Below are 17,411 nucleotides of genomic sequence, written 5' to 3' on the forward strand. Positions count from 1 at the left end.
TCAGAGACACATTCCTTTAAATCAAAGTTTTTCAAGTTCAACACTGCTGGCAGTTTGGACTTGTAAATTATTTGTTGTGGGAAGCTGTCCTGTGCATTGTATGCTAGCAGAATGCCAGGCTTCTACCCACTCTATGCCATTAGCACACCTCCACCACCACCCCCCCGCCGTGCCCAGTTGTGATAATCATAAATGTCTTTAGACATTGCTACATGTTCCCTGGGGAGCAAAATCAGTCCCTCTCTCATTCCCAGTTAAGATCCACTGTGTATTTGAGGACAAATCATTCGGCCCTCTTCTGAGAATAATGTGACTTAAATGGTAAAGACCTTTGCCTTGTCTTCAACAGCAGTACAGAGCATTCTGTCCATGGTGTGGCTATGTGAGATGTTAGAAGCAAACCCAGGTTTTTGTAAAGGCCACCCCAAGCATGATTTTATTGTGAAAGGCAGCATTTAGCTGGAGTTTCCTAGTCTTCTATTACTTAGTATGGTTTAAGGAAGAAGCTCAGACTTCAGAGCCAGTTAGTCCTGGGCTCAGAAACTGCTCTGTTACCTAATCCTTCTGAGTGTGATTTTTCTCTGTGTAAAATGGGGAATTCCAGGACCTACCTCTTGGTGTAGCTCCTAGGGAAATGAGATAATGCATGAAGGTAAGCTAATGGCATGTCCTCACTTCCCCATCCTTGTCCACAACTACATAAGCCAGTGGTAGGAGACAGTTGGTGTTCTTCCCATATTTCTTTGTTTCCCTTTTACATTTTTGTGTACCATGTCCCAACATCTCTGTGCTTTTACTGTTCAGGGCTGTACCAATGACTCTTCAGAGGACTGCCCTTGGGCTACTGGAGCCACTTTACCCACATACAGAGAGTGGGTATTGCCTGGGTGTTTACACACACAATGCCTCTCCTCCTCCCATGACCACTAGTCAATTGCTCATAGGTGTAGAAATATGAAAGCTCAGTTCCTTTGCCTCAAGTTCACTCAAACTCTAAGGCATATTTTATACTTTAGAGCAACCCTCTGGATACAGACTGAGATCCAGGAATTTTGCCTGAATTCAAACTCTCACTTGGCTTTTTCCCATTCCCTGATCTACTGCCTCTATTTCCTTATCCAGTTTCTCCCGGGCACACTTCCTTCATAAATCACCTGCACACGAATCATCATCTCAACATCTGCTTCTAAGAAGCAATGTAGTCTCCCAAACTGGCCCCACTGATTGCATTTCCATTCATGTATGCTGTTCTTCACATCAAGTGGTACCATCTAATTTCCCTCCTCAAATTTTCTAACATTTTTAAAATTGTGAAATATAACATACATACAAAAAAGCAATAAATTTCCAAGTACAGTTTAACAACTAGTTATATAACAGATTTTAAAGTTTGGTATGGATCACAGTTCCACAATTTTTTGTTTTTTTCTTCTAGCTGCTCCAAAACACTGGAGACCAAAAGAATATCAATATAATGATTCAGCAGTCATACTCATTTGCTGAATCCTATCTGCTCTGTTATACTCCTCTTTTTTGTGTGTAAAAAATAACATATTTGCAAAAAACAATAACTTTCAAAGTACATTGCAACAATTAGTTGCAGAACAGATTTCAGAGTTTGGTATGGGTTACAAATTCCACCATTTTAGGTTTTTACTTCTAGCTGCTCTAAGGTACTGGAGACTAAAAGAATTATCAATATAATGATTCAGTACTCATGCTCAGATGTTAAACCCTGCCTTCTCTGTATAACTCCACCATCACCTTTGACCTTTCTATCCCTCTCTGTAGTGGTATTTGGGCTATGCCCATTATAAGTTTTTTTGTGTTGAAAGGGGCTGTTGATAATATGGCATAGGGGGATGGAAGTAGTTGATGTCCTGGAAAGGTTGGCCCCTCTGCATTTCAGAACTTACCGGGTTCAGGGACCCATCTAGAGGTTGTAAGTTTCTGGAAAGCTACCTAGTGCATAGAATCTTGAAGAATCTTATATAATTCCCTAGGTATTCTTTAGGTTGGCAGGAATGGTTTGGGGTTGGGGTTTGGCAAGTTGTGGTAGACAGCAATATCTAACTGAAGCCTGCATAAGAGTGACCTCCAGAGTAGCCTCTTAACTCAATTGCACTCTCTCAGCCACTGATACTGTATTTGTTACACTTCTTTTCCCGCTTTTGGTCAGAATGTCATTGTTGAATGCACTGTACCAGGGCCAGGCTCACCCTTGCGAATCATCTCCCAAGCTGCCAGAGAGACTTTAATCCCTGAATGTCATGTTTCACACAGTGGGGGAGGGCAATAGTTTCACTTGCAGAGTTGGGCTTAGAGAGAGTGAGGCCACATCTGAGCAACAAAAGAGGTCCTCTGGAGGTATACTATAGGTAGGCTAAGCTTCTCTGCTACATAAGCTTCACAAGAGTAAGCCTCAATATCTAGGGCTTTGCCTATTGATTTGGGTGTCCCTAATGTTTGACATAGTATCCAGGGTTTCCCCAGTGGTAAAGCTTAATAGTTCCATATTTTTTCTCCCATCCTTCAGGGTGACTCTGCCAATACTCTTTGATTATCTGCTTAATATACTCTGGGATGTATCTAGGCATTACGTTAAGCTACACAGGACTAAAGGCTCTCATTTTAATTCTGGGTTCCCTGTGTTTGGAATGTTTAAATGATCTCTCCAGACAGGTTGAGTTAGATTATGTGCTACAGAAAATTTAAGTTCTGGACCAAATAAATCTTTCTTCCTTTGGTTTCAAAGAGTAGGTGAAATTCTAAAATACACAGTGTCTTCCTTACCCTGTATTCTATATTACTTTAATCCAGACCTGGTTGGCTTCATTCTTATCTCTAAATACCTGGTTATACATACATAAAACAGCCCCTTAAAATCCAGGAATAACAACCATCACTCTGGACTACATGTGACCACAATAAGAGCTTACAATTTGGCCCCAGTTTTCTTATAAGTATTTTTGAAATGAGACCATACAACATTTGCTCCTTTGTTTCTGCCTTATCTTGCCTCACCAAATGTCCCACAGGTTCATTCACATCGTTGTATGCCTCATAACTTCATCCCTTTTTGTAGCAGCACAATATTCGATCATATGTATACAACAACATTCAGCAATTTACTTCCCAGTCAGTGCATCTTCCCAGTCACCTCCATCTTCTGGGCCTCATGTGCAATGTCCAAAGTCAACAGTCCATCAACCCCCTCAATTTTTCATTGGTCCCAAAAGAAAAATAGCCAATAAACACCCCCTCACAAAATAGAAAATCCAAACCTCCCCCTAACTTTTGTCCCTCTCCTCATTATATACCCTTGGTATTGCTGTGGGACTGCTGATATTTTCTCTTAAACAGCCCACAGCATGCAATAACATTTCCCCCATCATGCCCTGAAATTATACACTCTTTGCACAAGATTCATATCTTTGTAGTAGAATTTATGTGGAAGAATTTATTTATATTTGTAGCGTTCATCAGTGGGACAAATCAGTATATACAGCCCCTTTTAATCATGTTCACCTTCAATATGGTAATATTACTTATCAACTCACTAGTGAACTACCTTCACTTCTATCTATTCTCTTACAATTAAGTTCAACCTCCTTAGCTAACTTTTCACCCATCTAAAGCTTTTGTGTATCTCTAGGTCCTCTATATTCTGTATTATAAGCTTCTGGTTTTACTTTTAACACGGTCATACAGTATCTATCCTTTTGTGTCTGGCTTATTTCACTCAGTATTATGTCCTCAAGGCTCATCCATCTTGTCATGTACTTCAGGACACCATTTCATCTGATTGCTGCATAGTATTCCATCATGTTTATATACATCATTTTGTTAATCTAGTCGTCTGTTGATGGGCACTTGGATTGTTTACATCTTTTGGTGATTGTGAATGATGCTGCTGTGAACATTGGTGTACAAATCTCTGTTTGTGCCACTGCTTTCAGCTCTTCTGGGTATATACCAAGTAGTGGTATTGCTGTGTTATAGGACAACTTGATATTTAGTTTTCTGAGGAATCACCAGAGTGTCTTCCATAGGAGCTGTACCATTATACATTCCCACCAGCAGTGCGTAAGTGTTCCAACTTCTCCACATCCTCTCCAGCATTTGTAGTTTCCTGTTTGTTTAATTGCAGCCATTCTTATAGGTGTGAGGTGGTATCTCATTGTAGTCTTGATCTGCATTTCCCCTCTAACTAATGAGAAATGAGCCTCTCTTCCTGTGCTTTTTAGCCATCTGTATTTGCTCATCAGAAAAATGCTTATTCATATCTTTAGCCCATTTCATAATTGGGTTGTTTGTTCTTCTGTTGTTGAGGTGTATGATTTCTTTATATATACATGAAATCAAACCTTTGTCCAATATGTGATTTCCAAATATTTTCTCCCATTGAGTTGGCTGCCTCTTCACCTTTTTGAGAAAGTCTTTTGAGGAGCAAAAGCATTTGATTTTGAGGAGTCCCCATTTATCTATTTTTGTTGTTGTTGTTGTTGTTTTTGCTTTGGGTGCAAAGTTTAGGAAGCTACCTTCTCTTACTAGGTCTTGAAGATGTTTCCTTACATTTTTTTCTAGGAGCTTTATGGTACTGGTTCTTAAACTTAGGTGTTTGATCTAATTTGAGTTAATTATTTTATAGGGTGTCAGGTAAGGATCCTCTTTAATCCTTTTGACTATTGATATCCAGTTCTCCCATGTCCATTTATTGAAAAGAATATTTTGTCCCAGGTCAATGGATTTGGGGTCTTGCCAAAGATAAGTTTATTATCTTTGTCTATTTCTGCACTCTCAATTCAATTCCATTGGTCAATACTTCGAACTTTGTGACTACCATGTTGCTTTCACCACTGTGGCTTTATAATCAGTTTTAAAATCAGGGAGTGTCAATCCTCCCACTTTGCTCTTCTCTTTTAGGATGCTTTTAGCTATTCAGGGTCTCTCTCTTTTCAGATGAATTTGGTAACTAGCTTTTCCAAGTCTTCAAAGTAGATTGTTGGAATTTTGATTGGTACTGTGTGGAATCTGTAGATCTTTTTGGGTAGAAGTGACATCTTAACTAAATTTAACCTACCTACACATGAACAGGGAATGTCTTTCTACCTATTTAGACCTTCTTTGATTTCTCTTAGCAATGTTATGTAGTTCTCTGTGTACAAGACCTTTACATCCATAGTTAAATTTATTCCTAGATACTTGATTCTTTTAGTTGGTATTTTGAATGGAATTTTTTTCCCTTAATTGACTCCTCAATTAGTCATTGCTTGTGTATAGAAACACTAATGATTTTTGCACATTCATTTTATACCTTGCCACCTTGCTGAATTTGTTTATTAGCTCAAGTATCTTTATTGTAGTTTGCTCAGGATTTTCCAAGTATACTATCATGTCATTTGCAAATAATGATAGTTTTACTTCGTCCTTTCCAATTTGGATGACTTTTATTTCTTTTTCCTGTCTGATTGCTCTCACTAGAACTTCTAGTATAATGTTGAATAATAGTGGTGACAGAGAGCATCCTTATCTCGTTCTTGATCTTAGGGGAAAAGATTTCAGTGTCTCTCCATTGAGTACGATGCTGGCTGTGGGTTTTTCATATATGCCTTTTATCATATTGAGGAAGTTACCTTTGATTTATACCTTTTGAAGTGTTTTTATCAGAAAAGGATGTTGAATTTTGTTGAATACTTTTTCAGCATCAATCGAGATGATCATATGTTTTTTTCCCTTTCAATTTGTTGATGTCCCATATTACATTAACTGATTGTCTTGTGTTGAACCACCTTTACATTCCTGGCATAAACCCCACTTGGTTGTGGCATATATTTCTTTTAATGTGCTGTTGGATTTGATTTGCTGATATTTTGTTGAGAATTTTTGCGTCTATGTTCATTAGGGAGATTGGTCTTCAGTTTTCCTTTCCTGTAGCATCTTTACCCAGTTTTGGTATTAAAGTGATGTTAGCTTAATGAAATGAGTTAGGTAGTGTTCCTTTTTCCTCAATTTTTTAGAAAAGTTTGAGCAGGATTGGTGTTAGTTCTTCTTGGAATGTTTGATAAAAATCCCCTTTGAAGCCATCTGTCCCTAGGCTTTTCTTTGTAGAAAGGTTTTTGATGACTGATTGACTCTCTTTACTTGTGATTGGTGTGTTGAGATCTTCTGTTTCTTCTTGAGTCAGTGTTGTTTGTTTGTGTGTTTCCAGGAATTTCTCCATTTCATCTAAGCTATCTGGTTTGTGGACATATAATTGTTCATAGTATCCTCTTGTGATTTTATATTTCTTCAGGGTCTGTGGTAATGATTCCCTCTGATTTCTGATTTTCTTTATTTTCATCTTCTCTCTTTTTTTCTTTGTCAGTCTTGCTAGTGGCCCATCAATTTTATTGATTTTCTCAAAGAACCAATTTTTGGTTTTATTGATTCTTTCTATTGTTCATTAGTTCTCCCATTCATTTATCTCTACTTTTATTTTGTTATTTCTCTTCTTCTTTTTGCTTTGGTATTAGTTTGTGGTTCTTTCTCAGGTTCCTCTAGGTGAGCAGTTAGGTCCTCAATTTTTGCTCTTTCTTTTTTTTTAATATAGGCATGTAGAGCAATAAATTTCTCTCTCAGCACAGCCTTTGCGGTACCCCTAAATTTTCTGATATATTTTATTCTTGTTTTCATTTGTCTCTAGATATCTACTGATTTCTCTATCAATTTCTTCTTTGATCCATTCATTTTTTAAAGAGTGTGTTATTTAATCTCCATTTATCTGTGAAAATTCTCATTCTTTGGCGGTTATTGATTTCCAGATTTATTCCACTGTTACCAGAGAAAGTGCTTTGAATAATTTCGATGTTTTTAAATTTATAAAGACCTGTTCTGTGCCTCAGTATATTCTGTTCTGTAGAATGTTCCATGAGTACTAGATAAGAATGTATATCTTGGTGTTTTGGGGTGTAATGACCTATATATGGCTGTTAGGTCTAATACATTTATCACATGGGTTAAGTACTCTATTTCCTTGTCGACCCTTTGTTTTGTTGTTCTATCTATAGAGGAGAGTGGTGTATTGAAGTCTCCTACTATTATTGCTGAAATGTCTATTGCTTCCTTCAGTTTTGCCAATGTCTGTCTCATGTACTTTGGCACTCCTTGATTGGGAGCATAGACAATTATGATTGCTATTTCTTCTTGGTTAGTTGTTCCTTCTACTAATATATAGTGTCCTTCTTTATCTATGATGTCTTTATATTTAAAGTCTATTTTGTCTGATATTAGCATAGCTACTCCTGCTTTCTTTTGGCTACAGCTTGTTTGGAACATCTTTTTCCATCCTTTCACTTTCAATCTATTTGTATCCTCATGTCTGAGATGAGTGTCTTGTTAGCAGCATATCGGTGGATTATATTTCTTAATCCATTCTGCCAATCTCTATTTTATAATTGGTAAGTTTAGTCTATTAACATTCAAAGTTATTCCTATAAAGTATTACTGTAAAGGCATTTCTTGAATCCACCATCTTACCCTTGGGACTTTATTTGTCAAATCTATATATTCTTTTCCCTCTTTCTCTTTGTGTCCTCTAAGTTACCCTTACTGGTACTCTTCAATTTTGTGTTCTCCTCTAGACCTCCCTCTCCTGTCTATTTTTTCAATAGGCAGAACTCTCTTTAGTATTTCTTGTAGGGCTATCTCTTGTTGACAAATTCTTTCAGGATTTATTTGTCTGTGAAAATTTGAATCTCTTTCAATTTTGAAGGACAATTTGTCTGGGTATGGAATGCTTTGCTGGAAGTCTTTCTCTTTCAGGATTTTAAATATATCATACCACTGCCTTCTTGCCTCCATGGTGTCAGTTGAGAAGTCTGAACTCAGTTTTATGTGGTTTCCCTTGTACATAGTAGATTGTTTTTTCTCTTGCCATTTTAAGGATTTTCTGTTTCTCATCAACATTTGACAGACTGATTAGTATGTATCTTGGGGTAGGCCTATTTACATTTATTCTATTTGGAGGTCATTAAGCTTCTTTGATTTTCATACTTATATTTTTTATAAAGGTTGGGAAGTTTACCCCCATTATATCCTCCACTAATCTTCATCTCTTCTCCTTCTTGGACACCAGTGATTCTTATATTTGGTGCTTTGTTTTGTCCATCATTTCCCTGAGTTCCAAGTCAAATTTTTCCATCTTTTTTGTCATTTGCTCTTTTGTGTGTTCAAAATCAGTTGTTCTATCCTCTAGCTCACTTATTCTTTCTTCTGCCACTTCAAATCTGCTGCTGTGTGTCTCTAGTGTATTTTTAATTTGGTCTACAGCATCTTTAATTTCTGTGATATCTGCTATTTTTCTATTTATTCGTTCAAATTCCTTTTTATGCTCTTCTAGTGTCTTCTTGATCTCCTTTATATCATTAGCCATCCCACTGATTTTATTTAGTAGAGTTATATGAGCATCTTTGATTAGTTGTTCCAATGTCTGTGTCTCCTCTGGTGTTTTCATTTGGTCATTAGACTGGCTGTATCTGTCCGTATCTTCATGTGGTTAGTGATCTTCTGTTGTCTTCATGGCATGGAAATACCTTCAAGGATTACTTTGGAAATTGATTTCTTACAGTATTCTAAAGCTTTGTGTTTGTAGGATGTGTATGGAGCATGATGTGGGGCATGGGAGGGCACAACTATGTGGTGATGGGTTGTGGTGCAGGTATATGCACTGTGGGGACACTATGGTGTTGCCTGTGAGCATGGGGTGCAGGTCACAGGGTTGTGGAGGTGTGGTGTGTGGGCTGTGGGGGTGTAGTGCATCTCAGGCAGGCATTGGAGCACAAGAGTAGGGTGCAGGGTGGGGAAATAGAGGTAGGGTGTGGCAGGAGGTGGATGGTGGGACTGAGAGAATGTGTTGGGGCTGGTACATGGGCAGGATTTGGGTGGTCCCATGCAGCATGTGGGTCATGGGTGTCAGGGTGTGGGGTACAGGGCACAGAAGTCAGGGCATAGGGAAGGCAAGATGCAGGTGTGTCCTTGCACAGGGGTAGGAGTCCAGGGATGCCAGGATGCAGATGTGGGAGTATGTAGGGTTGGGGCACAAGTTGCAGAGGTTGCAGGAGATGTGTCAGGGGTGGGTGATGATGGGTGGGCAAGGTCCTGGCATGGATGTGGAGGTGTGGAAGTGGGGTGGGGTAGGAGTACCCACTTGTGTAGGGCAGATGATATATGGCACAGATGTGCACGAGAGCACCCACCAGTTGTGAGAGAAGGACCCTTGTGTTGTGGAATGAGGCAAGAGTGTGCACATGTGCAGGGAAGGGGGTTGGGGTGCAGGGGTCAAGTGCATGAATATGTGGGTGCCTGGCAGGGGGATGTGGCTGTGCCATTGTGTGGTTCTGGGGGTCAGGGCCCTGGTGTGCATGTGTGCAGAGTTCATGGGCAGTGGGGTGGGACTGCACCTGGGGCAGTGGGGCAGTATTGCTCCTGCATGGGCACAGGTCAGCTCTTGCCCAGAGCTGAGGGCCCATGGTGTGAGTGGGTGTGTGCATATGCATTCGTCTGGGGGGCCAGAAGCTGATATGCATATGCGCAGAGCTCAGGAGGGTCCGGGGAGGGTGTTGAGTGATTGTATGGGCTGGGTGTGGGTGTGGCCCTGGTATAAAGGTGAGAGACTGCCCTGGTATAAAAGTGAGAGACTGCAGGGGGCAGGGACGGGAGGTGGTGGTGGAGGGGCTGGACATGGTTACGCAGGTCTCTGGAGGGACAGGGCGAGTCTCCATTTGGAGACCTCCAAGTCTCCATTTGGAAAGGAGTGTTTTAGGCTGTTTGCACCAGTTGGAAGGTCTTCAGTTCTTTGTGTCTCAATTCTTCTGCTTTTTCAACCAGAGCCTCCCTATGTGGTGTAGAAGACCCTCCCAGTTCACTTACACCTTGGAATCACTCTCCATTTCATTGTTCTACTTTTCCTTGCAGCAGGGGTGAACGCACCCTATCCTATTCCACCATCTTTCTGGAACCTTCTCCTTGAATCTTGACTGGACTTGGTGACCTGCTTGACAAATATTACAGAAGTGATGTTCTAAGATATTGGGGTTAGGTCATAAGAATTACAGCAGCTTCCACCCAGGTCTTTTGGATGCTCCTTCTTGGACCTGTATCCATGCTGTGAAAAGCCTGACCTATACGGAGAAGAGACTGGTAGGTGCCCCAGTCAACAGCCCCAGATGAATTACCAGTCAATAGCCACACAGACTTCCAGCCTGTGAATAAAACACCTTGGACATCCAGTACAGTCAATCCTTAAGGTGACTCCAACTTTAGCCACCATCTCACTGTAACCACATGATAAGATGTCAAGTGACAGCTACCCAGCTGAGCCCAGTTAACACACCCAGAATCATAAGAGATCATAATAAATTTCTGTTTCAAGCCACTAAATTTTTGAGTAGTTTGTTTCACAGCAAAAGATACTTTTCTGTGCACACTGAGCACACCTGCCCGGCTGAACTTAGAAGAGATTTCTGAGGATATCTTTGCATGGGTGAGGGACAGAGGAAAAGTTGCCAGATACAAAGGGCTATGGTGACTTGTAGATAGGGTGGGCCTTGGCCTACTGTTTCTTGTCTCTGCAGAAAGGACTGAGGAGTAAGCTGTCATGTTCCTTGTATGACTTCTCTCTGCTTATTCTCCCAGCAAGTTGTTCATATGCTGCTCCTTTCATAGCTCAGCTAATTAGCTGTATGTCTGATTAGGGGCTTGCCTTCTAAAAATGGGTTTGTGAAAATCACACCTCCTCGTTCAAGAGCTTTATTAGCTTTCTGTGAGATGTGAGCACTTTATAGCAATTTCAGACCCAAACCTTAATGATGTGGAGACAAATTCCCCTCTCCCCCCAAAAGGTTTTGCTAGATGTGCTGGGCCATCAATTCAAATAAACCATCTGCTCAAGCTGCCATCTCTTTGCCTGTGTTCTGGGTTGATTCAAAATGGTTAAATTTTGAGTTGTTATTTAAGATGTAATAAAAAGTCTGATTAGAAAGTTCAGGCAAATGGATGAAGCAAGTGAATGTGAAAGGGACTTAAGGTGAGGTTCTGGGGACCAGAGAAGAGGAATGTAATCCTGTGCTGATAAATGCCTTATTTGACTCTGACTAATCTCTAGTTTGTGTGTGTGTAAAACCAAACAATAAAACTAATAGAAGGAACTATTTGTAACATAAGGGGTCTCCTTTCACTCTTTCATATCCATTCATGGCAAGGCAGATGCCAGAGCATTGGAGGTGAAGAGAGGGGAGATGGAAGCTGGTTGCTTTTCTGCCCAATCCAAATATCACATATTTGCCTTTGGTAGAAATGGTACTGGCTCATGTCCTCCTCCTTTGGCTTTTGAAGCCCCATGTCTTAGGAATCATGTGATAGGTGAGGGGATTTGTAGATAAGAATTAGGCTCTCTCTCCACCTCAGGTTCTCTACCAAGGCATAGCAGTACCCCTGGACTAACCTCTTCACCAACTTGGGATGTGAGGGGTATGAGTCCCTGCCCTAGAGAGGACTTGAATTAGAGGTCTTTTTCTTCCTTCATACCCAAATCGATGAGATTAGACCTAAACAAGCTTTCAGGATTGTAGGTAATGGGGCCACCCATACTTTGCAATTCCAGAAGCACCATTGCCTGGAGTTGAGCAGTGCACAACCTGTGCAGCTGTGCTAGTAGCCCTGGTGGAAAAAAGTCAGCATGGAATTCTGTAAATAGCACAAGCAGGAGTATAGACAACTGTTTCTAATTCTTCTTTAAGCCCTGTGCATACCACTCCCTTGCTCAACAACTTCTTAGTGGCAGTTCTTCATTTGCCCTGTGATTTTGCCCATGGTGTATTTTATTTTTATCTATGCTCAAATACTACATCCTATCCAAAATCCTGCCCTGGGCACTCTCTATCCCCATTTCTACTTGGCTTTATATCATAATACTTATTACTACTAGAGAGTAATTTATATCCTTTTCTGTTTATGGAGATTAGGTCTTTGCTTGTTTTTTCATTGCTCTAAGTCATATATAATGGATGAATAAGTCAGTGAATGTACCTTAGATTGTGTATTAGATATTTGTGACCTTGTACATGTCACTGGGTCTCTTTGAATAGCTCATCTGTTCTGCAAGGAGGTGTCAGTGCCCCCTGGGCTCCATTGTCCTGGCTGGGCAGTTTGCTTCCTTCCTTTTTTGGGCAAAGGACAATGGGAAGATACTGGACCCTGAAGGGACTGTGAGGAGGGACCCAGAGGCAGAAGACAGAAGTAGTGAAAATAAAGAGGTGGAGAGTGAAGGAAGATGTAAAGAATGCTGGTTCAATGTAGCTTCCAGACTGGATGGCACAAGAAGGTCCTTTAACTTGAGTATATTGGAAGCAGTCAAAGGAGTCTCACTGTGAGTGGGGAACCCAGCTTGGGGATGGAAGGAGGTTAAAGGCTCTAGAGTTTGGCCAAGGAGGTGAACAGTTATACACAGAGTCCATAGATTCAGCATTGAATGACACAGAATCATACCATGATAAAATTATTTTCTTTTCAATGTTCTTACCGGTTATATGAAGGAAAAAGTCTTGGTTTGACACTAGTATGCTTACCTACTTCTCTGATGCAATTCACTGGAATAAAGAATGGCCCCCTCACTTTAAATGGGGAGTTGTTTTGGTTTTCTAAAGCTGATGAAATGCAATATACAAGAAATGGGTTTGGCTTCTACAATGGGGATTTATTAAGCTTACAGTTTTTAGGCCTTGAAAAGTGTCCACATTAAGGCATCAACAGGTTGGTACCTTCTCTGAAGAATGGCTAATGGCAAGATTGGTCTCCTCTGTCAGATAGCAAGGTACATGATGATGTCTGCTGGTCCTTCTCTCCCGAGTTTCATTACTTCCAGCTTCTGGCTTCAATGGCTCTCAGATTCTGGGTCTTTTTCTGTGAGCTTCTCTTAATTTCATCTCTATGTATTCTATACTTTATAAAGGATGCCAATACAAGGATTAAGACTCACCTTGAATGAAGTGTGTCATTTCTCAATTGAAATAGCCTCATCAAAAGGTCCCACCTACAATAGGTCTATATCCACAGGAATGGATTAAATTTAAGAACATGATTTTATGGGATACATAACAGCTTCAAACTACCACAGGACTTCTCCAGAATCACCTCCACTTTCTTTTGTCTCACAGGTGCCCACTCCACTCACTTTAAGGTGTCACAAATGGTAAGAGATTAAAGGTTTGCTCCTGTTACATGGGGTATGTCCAGGATTAGAGCTCAAGTTTGTTGGTGTCTTGTCCATTGGATTCTTGGTCATACATGGGTGTCACCAACACTGGGGCAGCTTTCTCAAAATACATAAACACCCAGAGAGTGTCTAAACAATTCACATTATGACACTAGGTGACCTGGCCTGACTGTCAGCCCGTTTAGCAGCCCATTAGAAAAATACTCCTAAGTATCTGTTCATAATTTACATAGTAGAGGTAGGGAGAGATTTATTTCCCAATAACAAAAGTTTTACATAAAAGAAGATGCACTTACATATTCAATCTCACTGGATCCGTAGTTTGAAAAAAATCGGCAAAAGATTTCCTACTTTTCTTTGGCTCTTCTTTTTAAAGAAATTAATTTAAATTTCTATTACATTAAATTCTTCCCATGGATGAAAAAAATCAAATAGGACTATAATACTCAAAATGAAATAGGAATTCCCTCTTCACCTGTACCCAAATACCCGAAAGCTACCATTTTCAACTCTTACCTGTTTTTGTCCCTTAAATAATATGCATATACTGCTATTTCTTGATATGCAATTTATATTCTATTTATTAACTTTTTTATGATAGTTGAGGATTTAACATCACACCACTTACACTGTCTCTTCTTATCAATCTCAATATAGTTCTATCAAAAATTTTACATTATTTAGACTATGAAAATATTGCTCACTGCTGAATTTTTCTATATGGATAACTAAAATTTATTTTACATGAGTGATAACTTTTGAGCCTACAGATACCCTCTGTGCAATTACTAAGGAATCCTAGAAACCCATTTCCTTTTCTTTTCTGTTTTTGTGATTACATCTCACACTTATTCATTTAGGTACTATGATCATGGTCACAGTTTTAAGATGAAGAATTTTTTTATTACGAAAACATATATACAAAAAAGCAATAAATTTCAAAGCACATTGCAATAATTAATTATAGAGCAGATTGCAGTGCTTGATATGGGTTATAATTCCACAATTTCAGGTTTTTCCTTCTAGCTTCTCCAAGATACTGGAGACCAAAAGAAATATCAATGTCCTGATTCAGCAGTTATACTCATTTGTTAAAACCTATCTTCTCTCCTCCTAACTCCTCCTCCTTTGATCCTTCTCCTAATCTTTAGGGGTATTTGGGCTATGCCCATTCTCACTTTTTCATGTTGGAAAGGGCTGTTGATAATATGGGGTGGGGGATAGAACTAGTTGATTTTCTGGAGAGGCTGACCCCTCTGGGCAGAAACCCATTTTCTACATTAATTTCTACACAACATTTTCTATTGGAACTTTATCATTTTCCTTCTTTGTCATGGCTTAAACCCACATACTTCTCCTGGCATCGGGGAGGGGGGAGCAGAGAATCCATTACTTGGGATTGCTGAGTATTGGTAGGGAGAGTGGGAGAAGCATCAGTGTTTCTGCATAGGAAGTAGGTGATTCTGCAGGGCTGTCTAACATGGAGTGTTGTATGATTACATGTCTGTTCTTGAAAATATGCTTCTCTCATCTCGATCTTCTGCTCAGTACTTCCACAGATCTTTCAATCTCTTATAGATATTTCTCTCAAATATATCAAATAATCTATCAACCTCTTATAAGCCCCATCCCCCCGAGATTTCCATTTTGTTGTTCTTTCTATCGCTATCTGTTCTGATTTTTCTCTAGGGCTGGTACACAGCCATTTGTTTGGTCTGGTGTTTCTTAACACTGGCTCCACTATTTATCTTCTGTTTCTTTTTTTTTCCAGGCTTATGTTTTCATTTTGCTAAAACATACCCTTGAGTAACTTCCTAAGAAAGAATCCATGGGGGAAAGGGTAAGATTTTTTAGTCACTATGTGTCTGAACATATTTTTAATCTATCTTTATACTTGATTGACTGTTTGGATGGATATAAAATAGTTTCATCTCAGAATTGAGATGTAACTCCATTACTTTATAGCATTCAGAATTGCTTTTGAAGTTCTGATATCTTTCTTTTTATTCTTTGCTTGTGACTTTTCTTTTCTCTTACTTCTTTTTCTGGAATTTTTAAGAATTTCTTTATACCTTGATATTCCATGATGAAGTACATTGGCCTGAGTCCTTTTCATAGGTTCTCTGAGGCCAACAGTGAATCTTCCAATATGGAGATTTGGGCCCTCCAATACTTAGAAATGTTCTTGTCTTGGTTCTTTGCTATTTTTTCCTCTTTCTGTTTGGATCTCCTATTAGTAAGAGTTGGATCTCTTAGTCCAGAGTTTTGTATATTGCAGGTTGTTTGCCATTTAGGAATTCACAAATATAGTGGGTTGTAACTAGCATTCTAAAATATGAAATAGAATAGAATAGAAAAACTAGATAATTTCAGTCTGCATATCATGGAACAAGTATGAGAATTGTGCATGCATATGTGTGTATACTATATTACAATGCAACTTGAGATGCATTTCTTACTATGAGTCATGGTAAAAAAAAGTCTACCACTCACTGTAGACTGTGTAATCTTCTTTTCCTTTCATTCTATTATCTATTTCTTTGCCTCTCATTTTACTTTTCTTACAATCCTTCTATGGAATTTAAAATTTTGCTTCCCAGATTTTTAATTTCTTGGTGCTCCTATTGGCTAGTTGTCTTTTTTTCCCATAGTGTTATAATATTCTGCATATAGAATATCTTCCATCTTGTCTTCAAGGACATTAATTACAGTTGAAAAGTTTTTCTTTACTTCTTGCATTTTCTCTTCTTCATCTTCTTATTTTCTTTACTTCTTCATCATTTTGTTGGTTGTGGCCTTTATCTTTCATGTTTAGGTTTTCTTCAAATATCTTTGGCTCTTGACTATCCATTCCAATAGAAGATGAGGCACGAAAAATCTGACTAGAAGTCTGTGACTGTGAGTGTGAGTGTGTGTGTGTCTGAGCAATGCGTGAATGATGGTGCCATTTACTGAGATGGGGAAGATTGAGAGAGCAGCCAGTTTTTGCAAGATAAAGCAACCAATACTTATTTTAGGAACTTCTAGAGCGGTGCTGTCCTATAAAAATAAAAGGCAAGCCACATATGTAATTTAAAATTCTCTAGTAGTCACACTGAAAAAGGTAAACAGAAACAGGTAAAATTAATTTTAAGAATATATTTTATTTCTTGCAATATGTCTAAAATATAATTTCAACAGGCAATAAAAAGTTATCAATGAGCTACTTTACATTCTTTATTATCATACTAAGTCTTCAAAATCTGGTGTGCATTTTACTCTTGCTGTCTCAATTCAGACTAGCCACATTTCAAGAGCTCAGTAGCCACATGGGGTGCGTGGCTGCCATATTGGGCAGCACAAATCTAGAGCTTTTTAGTGCTGGGGCACGGACTGGAGTCTGTAATCATAGGCAAGACTCAAATGAGGAAAATATATGCTATTGCTTTTTAGACTGAATGTCCATTCTCCTAGTTAAGACATGAAGTTATGAATAAGAGTCTCCATATCTCTATATCTGTTTACTTTTTGACCAAAGAGCAGGAAGATCAGATTCAAGAGATGGCAAGAAAAGAGGGGTCAGCCAAAAAAAAAAGGCTGGAGAACTAACATTCAGTGAGTACTTTTCATATGCCAGGCACTGCACACATGTGATCTCAGTTAATGACACTAGGCGGTATTATCCCTAGTTTACAGATAGGTTAAGTCAGGGAGGTGGAATAACTTGCTCAGTGATACCCATTAGAGTGCAAACTCGATGAGAACATGCAGTAAGTTGTGTTTTCTCATTATTGTAACCCTAGTGCCTTGTACAGTATCTGGCATATGGTGTTCCTCAAAATCCAGGTGAGATGACTTAGTGGAGAAACTAGAATTCAAACCCAGTACTCTTGACCCCAAAGTCAGGTCTAGCCACATGCTTTGCTGTTCTGCTGAGGTGGACCGTTAGATGGTTTTGGAGTTACTGGCTCCTTCCCTACCTGGCCTTCGCATCTTTGCTAAGGTCCAGAAATCCTAGGGATTGTGTGTAGGCTGAGAAGAGATCAGTGGCCTCCAAGCAGGGGCAACTGGGAAGATAGAGACAAAGTGGTATTGTTCTAAAAACACTCTGGAGCCAGAATGCCTAGGTTACTACTCCAGCTCTGTCCATTTCTAACTCTATAGCTCTAGGCAAGTTTCT

The 17,411-nt window shown here is 39.3% G+C and overlaps 1 long non-coding RNA gene across 2 annotated transcripts in view; it reads right to left on the bottom strand.

Annotated features, from left to right (window-relative positions):
- Positions 1–13,349, bottom strand: part of LOC143657965 (uncharacterized) — a 32,428-nt gene extending 19,079 nt beyond the window's left edge. For both annotated transcript variants that reach the window (XR_013163036.1, XR_013163035.1), the window contains exon 1: positions 13,211–13,349. This is a non-coding gene — a long non-coding RNA (uncharacterized LOC143657965). The remainder of the gene's footprint in view (positions 1–13,210) is intronic.
- Positions 13,350–17,411: the final 4,062 nt, after the last annotated feature.

The sequence above is a fragment of the Tamandua tetradactyla genome, chromosome 15 (genome assembly GCF_023851605.1).
Source record: "Tamandua tetradactyla isolate mTamTet1 chromosome 15, mTamTet1.pri, whole genome shotgun sequence".
Lineage (NCBI taxonomy): Eukaryota > Metazoa > Chordata > Mammalia > Pilosa > Myrmecophagidae > Tamandua > Tamandua tetradactyla.